Source organism: Furipterus horrens, unplaced genomic scaffold, assembly GCF_987537825.1.
Source record: "Furipterus horrens unplaced genomic scaffold, mFurHor1.1.pri manual_scaffold_10, whole genome shotgun sequence".
In the NCBI taxonomy this organism is placed as follows: Eukaryota; Metazoa; Chordata; class Mammalia; order Chiroptera; family Furipteridae; genus Furipterus; species Furipterus horrens.
In genome coordinates this window covers 48,912,060-48,921,199 of record NW_028327180.1, presented here as the reverse complement: position 1 = coordinate 48,921,199, position 9,140 = coordinate 48,912,060, and the positions used below count along the sequence as shown (strand labels likewise).

The 9,140-nt window shown below is 41.5% G+C and overlaps 1 pseudogene; it reads left to right on the top strand.

The window, feature by feature from the left end:
• Window positions 1-7,729: 7,729 nt before the first annotated feature.
• Window positions 7,730-7,995, top strand: LOC150000166 (ATP synthase F(0) complex subunit f, mitochondrial pseudogene; annotated as a pseudogene).
• The last annotated feature ends 1,145 nt before the right edge of the window (window positions 7,996-9,140 follow it).

The window sequence follows — 9,140 nt, the reverse complement described above, 5'->3', positions numbered from 1 at the left end:
TAAGAAGATAAAACCTGCAAGAGTCAGGAAGAAGTAGGACCATATTTCTTTGAGCTCATTTGGCACTGCTTTTCCAGGAGGTATATTTGGCTCTTTGTTGCTGATAAAAGACATGGTCCTGGATCTTGCACAGTGGCACCATCCCAGTTGTGGCACCAGGAGGAAGTTCTGAGGTCACTAATGTCAATGTAAAAACTGTAACCATGAGACTTCTGGTCAAGATGGAGGTGTATGTAGACAGGCTTCACCTTCTCAAGCAACCGTAGAAAGAATTACAACCAGATCTCAAATAAAACCAGAACCATCAGGATATCAAGCTGTATGGAAGTCTGAAAACCAAGGATTTAAAGAAGCCACATTCAACCAGGCAGGTAGGAGGGGCGGAGTCATAAAGACAGATGGAGAGGCAGTGTTGCTCAGAAAAGTGGTGGCAGCAGAACAGATGGCCCCACATTCACATGTGGTGGATAAAAATTCGGAGGGATACCCTTGGAGTGAGCAATCCCAGCCCCAAGCCAGTGCACACAGCCTAGAAAGACAGCACTGAGAAGATAAATCTCCATTATCTCTGACTGTAAAAACCAATGGAAGTTGGGGTGGAGAAAGAAACTGCCAGATTTTCACCACTTAAAGGGCCTTTGGTCTTATAATGTTTGCAAACCCCAGGGCAGCAACTGGAAGGGTGTCAATTGCATATTGGAAGGGGGTGAAGTGACTGGAAATAGAGCAAGTGCCAGGCAAATCACCAGAAGCCAGACAGCAGCATTGTTCCCTCTCCAAGCCCCAAAACAGTGAAGTGGGCAACCCTGCCCTGGCAATTATCTAAGGCTCCACCCCACACAATTTATAGGTAGGTGCCTTTGTTACATAGGCCATGCTAGTAAGACAAGGAGTAAAAGCAGCTCTACCTAATACACAGAAACAAACACAAGGAGGCTGCCAAATTGAGGAGACAAAGAAATGTGGCCCAAATGAAAGAACAGAACAAAACTCCAGAAAAAGAACTAAATGAAATGGAGATAGCCAACCAACCTATCAGATACAGAGTTCAAAACATTGATGATAAATATGCTCAGAGAACTCATAGAGTATGGCAAAAAAATGAAGTAATGAAGTTTACATAAAGTGAAACAAAAATATACAGGGAACCAAGAGTGAAGGGAGGGAAGCTGGGATTTAAACCAATGATTTGGAAAAAAAGGAAGAAATAAAAAGTCAATCAGAACAGAAAGAAACAAGAAAGCAAAAAAATAAATAAATAAATAAATAAATAAAACGAGGAGCAGCTTAGGAACCTCTGGGACAACTTTAAACCTACTGCATCCAAATTGTAGGAGTGCCAAAAGGTGAAGAAGAAGAGCAAGAAATTGAAAACTTATTTGAAAAAATAATGAAAGAAAACTTCCCTAATTTGGCAAAGGAAATAGACATACAAGTCCAGGAAGCAGATAGTCCCAAACAAGTTGGACCGAAAGAGGACCACACCAAGACACATCATAATTAAAGCTGAGAGTTACCTACAGGGGAGTTCCCATAAGACTGTCAGCTGATTTCTCAAAAGAAACTTTGCAGGCAAGAAGGTACTGGCAAGAATTATTCAAAGTGATGAAAAGCAAGGACCTACAACCTAGAGTACTCTATCCAGCAAAGCTATCATTTAGAATGGAAGGGCAGATGAAGTGCTTCTCAGACAAAGTAAAGCTAAAAGAATTCATCATCACCAAGCCATTATTACATGAAATGTTAAAGGGACTTATTTAAGAAAAAAAAAATTAAAACTATGAACAGTGCCCTGGCTGCTGTGGCTCAGTGGATTGAGCGTCGGCCTGTGAGCCAAGTGTCGCTGGTTCGATTCCCAGTCAGGGCACATTACTAGATTGCATGTCAGTTCCCCAGTTAGGGGCGTGAATGAGAGGCAACCACCCAGTGATGTTTCTCTTCCTCTCTTTCTCCTTTCCTCTCTCACTCCTTTCCTCTCTCTCTAAAAATAAAAAAATAAAACAAACAAATAAATAAATAAAAATTTTTTTTAACCTATGAACAGTAAAATGACAACAAACTCACAAGTATCAACAACAGAATCTGAAAAATAAAAACAAAACAAACTGAGGTGATTCCTACAAGCTCTTGTGGTTGACTGGGAGACTCCACTCCCCCTTTTCCCCTTTCTCTCCTCCCCTCTTTCCCCCTTTCCCCCTTTCTCTCCTCCCCTCTTTCCCCCTTTCCCCCTTTCTCTCTTCCCCTCTTTCCCCCTTTCCCCCTTCCCCTGAAAGCAAAAAAAGAAAAAAAGAAGGAAAAAACTAAGCAAACAACCAAACAGAAACAGAATTATAGGTATGGAGATAATTTTGAGGGTTATCAGCTGGGAGGGGGGAGGGGGAGAATGATGGAAAAGGTGCAGGGATCAAGAAGCATAATTGGTTGGTACAAAATAGACAGGGGCATGTTAAGAAGAGTATAGGAAAGGGGTAAGCCAAAGAACTTACATGCACAACCCATGGACATAAACTAAGGGTGGGGGTTTCTGGAGGGAAGGGAGGTACTGGGTGGAGGGAGGCAAAAGGGCTAAAATTGGAACAACTGTAATAGCATAATCAATAAAATATACTTTTAAAAATACCATTTAAAAAAATGGGCTTCCTTGAATCTGCTGGACACCCTCAATCATGTGACCCAGGCAAGACTTGTCCCCTCAGACTGCCGGGAACTGTGCTCCTGAGCTCTGAATTCAAGGCCCAAACACACTTTTAGATAAGTGCTTATAAACTTCAGTGTGCATATGAATCATGCAGTGGTTGAGATACACATTCTGATCCAGCAGGTCAAGGGTAAGCCTGAGATTCTGAACAAGCTCCTTGCCCATAAGCCACTCTTTTCATAAAAGTGTTTGAGAATATTTCAACTCTGATTAAATCAGCTAGAAGTCTTGAAATGAAAGGGAATAAGCAGTTATAAAATAAACTAAATTTTGAACTCCTCAATGTTAGTGCAAAAGAGGCATAAAGAGCATCCAAAAATAGAGGCCTAAATAAAAAATGAGTCTTAACAAACATTTATTTGTCACATTTCTGGAGGCTGGGAAGCCCAACATCAAGTTTCTAGCAGATTCAGTGTCTAGTGAGGGCCCACTTCCTGGTCCCCTGGTTGCCAGCCCCTGGCTTTTCAGGTCACCATGATGCACATCATGAGATGAGTTTAGAAAATACTGAAAGAGAGAGGACACTGGGACTAAGGAGCACGTTAGGGCATGAAATGCTTATTTTGCTGGTGGAAATGAGGCCCTTTCATGGAGTCTCAAGAAAAGCATTTCAGGAGACTCATGCCAGGGAGGATGAGGTTCACTGGTAAGATCTATTTGGGTGAAAACAGAAGGCTGCCCCCAGGTCGCCAATGTCTCTTCAACCCTCTCACTCTGAAAGAAGTCCAGTCTTGTCTTCACCAGGCCCAGAAACAGGGCCAGTGTCCAGACACTTTGCATTATTGGTTCAGTCCATGTCTCTGTCCCATGTGCCTAGTTGAGCCTGGCGATGTGCTCAGGCCTGTGCAGTCTGTGCCCGGCCCCAGGCTGCTGCCAGGGCCACGTGGCTGCAGTGGAGAGAACTCTTGAACTAATGGGAGAAGCACATGTTACCAAGCAAGAGAGAGAGGGCTTCTTTGTGAGGCTGATTACATTATCTTGGCCTTGGGATGGACCAGGCACTTATTCAAACTAACCAATCAACTTCCCAAGTTTTCATGGGCTTCTGATGAGTCCACCCCTAACCAATCTATTTCCTAGATCTTCTGAGGTTCTGTGTCCCTTATCCAATTTGATTCTTTTCCCAGGCTAGACAGACAGGCCTTTATGGTCACCACTTTGGCTTCCACTGTGTGTGCCTCATGGAAGCACCTCTCCTGGTGTCATTGTCATTTTCAATTCTGCACCTGCTTACCTCCCCCTACTCCCTGCCCCCCACAATCCAGTACTGGAGGGCAGCTGCTTCCTGCAATGGGGGAAGGGCGGGGTGTTAATCCCCTTGGCAGGGCAATGGTGCTATCACCTCGATTGTGTGAAGTTGCATGTACTTGGTTAAGCAGGCTCATACTCCCTGGTTCATTATGCTTAATAATGTCTGGTTCCCTTTTCTTCCTTCCTTTATTAATAGCTAGCTACCTGCACTAACAGTTTCAGGTGCATGTACAGCATAGTGGTTAGACAATTTTAGCTTTCTTGAAGTGAAAGTCTGGCTGTATAGAATGAGTCTGAACTTTCACAGAATTTTCTGGAAAGCTATGGCAAAAAATACACGTAGGCCAAGACATGAGAGGAGTGCTTAAAATAATTTTAAAAAGCAATAAATAAGCCTGACTGCTGTGGATCAGTGGATTGAGCATCAGCCTGCGAGCCAAGTGTCACTGGTTCGATTCCCAGTCAGGGCACATAACTAGGTAGCACATCAGGTCCCCAGTTGGGGGTGCAAGTGAGAAGCAACCACACAGTGATGTTTCTCTCCCTCTCTTTCTCCTTTCTCCTCTCTCTAAAAGTAAAATAAATAAGCAAACAAATAAATAAATAAAAATTATTTTTTTAAAAAAAAGCAATAAATAAAAGTCCTGGAGTGTCAGATCTAAGGCTCAGGGAACAGAGGGCTGTGCACAGCAAGGTCAGAAGGAGAACTGGGACTTCTGGCCAAGATAAAAGTGTAGGTAGGCAGGCTGCATCTTCCTCACAACTAAGAAGGAATTTACAACCACTTTAAAACTAAAAAACAAAAAAAACAGAAGATCCAGAAAATAAAACTTCATAAAAGTTCAACAAAGAAATAAAGAAGAAATATTCAGCCAGAAAGTTAGGAGGGGTGGAGCCCCAGCAGAGAGAAGGAGGTGTGAGGCTATGGCAGTGGCTACAGGGGTGGAGCTTGGCAGCAGCAGGAGCACAGGGACTGTAGCTGCAACAAAAAGCAAAGTCATACATCTTAAACCTGGGAAGTGATTCCAGCCCCAAACCAGACCACGCGTGGCATGGTTCCAGCACCAAGGAAAATAGAGCTTCTGACTGCGAAAGCCAGTAGGGGTTGGGGCAGAGGAAGAAATTGCTAGTCTCGAAGGAGGCAGCTTGCGTAGTACAAGAAGAGAGAGACGTACCTAGAAAAGGGGCAACTGCTAAGCAAGTGGCATTATTCCTTCTCAGACCCCTCCCCTACATACAGTGCCACAACATGGTGAGACAGGTCGCCAGCCCTAACGAATACCTAAGCCTCCACCCCTTATCATGTAACAGATGCAACAGCTCTACCTAAATCACAGAGGCAAACACAGAAAGCTGTCAAGATGAGACAGAAGTACAGCCTAAAAGGGGGACCATATCAAGGCTCCAGTGGGAGAACCAAGTGACAAGGAGATAGCAAACCTAACAGATACACAGTTTAAAGCACTGGTGATAAAGATGTTCACAGACTTGACAGAAAAGATTAAGCAGGACAGGGAAGAAATGAAGACTATACTAAGTGAAATGAAGGAAAATCCACATGAAACTAGAAGTGAAGGAAAGAAAACCAGGGTTCAAATCAACAAATTGGAACATAAGGAGTAAATAAAGTCAACCAGTACAGAAGGAGGAAATGAGAATTGAAAAAAAATGAGGAGAGGCTCAGGAACCTCTGGGATAGATTTAAATGTGCCAACATCTGAATCATAGGGGTGCCAGAAAGGGAAAAGAAAGAAAAATAAATTGAAAAAATATGTGAAAAAATAATGAAGGAAAACTTCCCTAATTTGGAGAAGACAATAGACATACAGGTCCAGGAAGCACAGAGGGTCTCAAACAAACTAGACCCAGGAAGGACCACACCAAGACACATCATAATTAAAATGCCAAAGGTGAAAGATAAAGAGAGAATTTTAAAAGCAGCAAGAGAAAGGAGAGTTACCTACAAAGGGGTGCCTATAAGACTTCAGCTGTTTTCTCAAAAGGAACTTTGCAGGCAAGAAGGGACTGACAAGAAGTATTCAATGTGATGAAAAGCAAGGACCTACAACCAAGACTGCTCTATCCAGCAAAGCTATCATTTAGAATGGAAGAGCAGATGAAGTGTTTCCCAGATAAGGTAAAGCTAAAGGAATTCATCATCACCAAGCCATTATTACATGAAATGTTAAAGGAACTTATTTAAGAAAAAAAAATATCAAAACTATGAACAGTAAAATGACAACAAACTCACAGCTATCAACAACAGAATCTAAAAAATAAAAACAAAAACAAAAACAAACTAAGCAAACAGCCAGAGCAGGAACAGAATAATAGGTGTGGGAATCATTTGGAAGGTTATCAGCTGGGAGGGGGAAGGGAGAGAAATGGGGAAATGGTGCCAGGGACTAAGAAGCATAATCAGTTGGTACAAAATAGACAGGGGGGAGTTAAAAATAATATAGGAAAGGGTGAAGCCAAAGAACTTATATGCATGAGCCAGGAAATGAACTCAGGGATTGTGAGATTGCTGGAGGGAAGGGGGTTACTGGGCAGAGGGGAACAAAGGAAAGAAAAATTGGGACAACTGTAACAGCATAATCAATAAACTATACTTAAAAAGAAAAAAAGAATCCTCATCCAGCTGAGAAGCATGTGCCTGAGAAGGAAAGTCCAACCTGCTTGGGAAGCAGTTTTAACCCAGGAAAGTTTAGAATTGAGTACAGTGATGATGAAGTAGAGTAAAACTATAGCACTCATCTTTTTGTGTTAAGCTCAGAAATCTACTTTGTATGTTTGGCACTTTAAGAACTTACAAAGTTTAAGAGAATTAGGCATATTTGAGTGTTAATATCAGACTTGTGGTGCTAATATTAAATGTGCTCCTGAATCATTGATTTTGACCTGTGATTGTAAGTTGAAATTTTACTAAGTTGGTAAAGAGTTTTTGAATACTTAAAAATAGGCATAATAGTAAGTTTACTGTTTCTGACTGATAAGAATCACTTAAGAACTTAGGAAGATTTGTTAGTCAGGTAATAGAAAAACCTAGAAAATGGAGTATAATAAACTTTGCAGCTTAAAAAGACTATGAACATTAAAATGACAACAAAATCACAACTATCAACAACAGAATCTAAAAAAGTAAAATAAAAACAAAAACAAACTAAGCAGACAACCAGAGTGGAAACAGAATCATAGGTATGGGGAGCAGGTGGAGGGGTGTCAGCTGGGAGGGGGAAGAGGGGAGAAGGAGGAAAATGATATAGGGATTAAGAAGCATAATAGGAGGGTGCAGAATAGATGAGAATGTTAAGAATAGTATAGGAAAGGGTGAAGCCAAAGAACTTATATGCACAACCCATGGACATGAACTAAGGGGGGTGGGATTGCTGGAGGGAGGGGGTGCTGGGCAGAGGGAGCAAAGGGAAAAGAAGTTGGGACAACTATAACAGCATAATCAATAAATCATACAAGAATAAAAGAAGGAGAACTCAGCTCCCATGACCTCCAGCACAGCCTCTCTGCTGCTCCTCAAGCTCCACGCATGCCAGTGAAGCCAACTGAAGCCCATGAACTCAAGATCCCTAAGCTGCTTATTGAATTTCTGTCTACCTTATGGGCCTTCTGTGTTCCAAACTAGATTACAGGGTTACTTCTAGCCTCTAAGTTCATTTTACACTTAAATACATAGGGCTTTGTACAAGCAATTATATTTTGGCATTACAGATACCCAGCTTAGTGTTGCTTACAAAGAATTAAATACCAGGGTGGGACTCCAAGATGGTGTCAGTCCTACCACTGAAGGAGGAGAAACTCATGGATGTCAAAGTAGGGGAGCTGCCAAGCTGGATACGGATGCAGGATTTCACCCCTAAAGGTGTTGCTGGAACATTTCAAAGAGGTTACTACTGGTATTACCACAAGTGTGTCACCAAGAAGAAAGGGAGCATTGCTGGGCTTCCTATGGGGCTGGCAGCTGACGGCTTTTCAACTACTGCCATTCTTATAAGAACCTGAAGCATGAGCATCAATGCAAGTACCACTGAAGAGGGCCATATGAACTCCACATTCCTGGCCATGACCTTTGCCCAGCACCTCCGAATCCTTTCACATCGTTTTATTAGCACCTAATAAAAGATGGCTGATAAACATTAAATACCAGGGTAACTGGGAAAAGTTGATATTGAGCTCATTTCTATATTTTTACTCTGTCAATGCTCTAAAATTCATTTTGAAAATTTCTTAGCTTCTCTTAACTTATGACATCCTTTCTTTTTTTTTTTTTCTCTATGGCTTCTGGGCTGGGAGTGAAATTGGAAAGAAAAGGACAGAGCAATAAGATCCCCAGGCTTCTTGCTGACAAAGCCTTGCACCAGACCAGCAGTCATCCTAATTTACACTTATTATTAAAGAACTAACTTTCTTACTTCTCCTAACACTGAGCATATCATATCTAGAGCAACAGAAAATTTACCTAGCAACTGAGTCTTTGATAAGGAATTATTTTTGCACCCTAACATGAGCTTGAGAAGAAGCTTTTCTGAGCACTTAATTTTATTTTATTTAAATTTCAGTTTTAAAAAAATTTAGACCTGGTTTCTGAGATGCTCTAATTACTTAAAATAGTCAATTCACCAAACTAGGCAGAAATTACATTTGAGCTCCATTGTAATTACCTGGATTTGTAACAAGTGAAAACACGGAAGTGATAGTTCACTACGGGGCCCACCTAGTTCCAGGCTCTGGTGTGCAGTAGAGCTTTCGTGCCACCAGTTCAGTATGCCTGAAATGCAGCTGCCTCCAGTCTCATTATGATGATCATTCTATCACTCAGACCTCAGCCTAAAATGGCCACTTCATCACCTCAACTCACATAGCTGTCTGGTCATTAAATATCCGTACTCACTCACCACCATCTGAAATTTTTCTTACTCATTAGCTTACTTATTGATTGGTGGATTAATTAGTTGCCTCCACTCACCAGAATATAAGCTCCTGTTGAGTCACTCTGCCTGCCTGCTTCTCTGCTGCACCCTTGCCACACAGAGCAATACCTAACACATAGTAGGTGCTCAATAAACATGTTGAAAGAATCATGTCAATTTTATTTTAACCCACATAATATATAATACTGGTATTACCAAAACAAGTGTTTTTATATACTTAACTATGTTGACAAAAAATAAAAAAC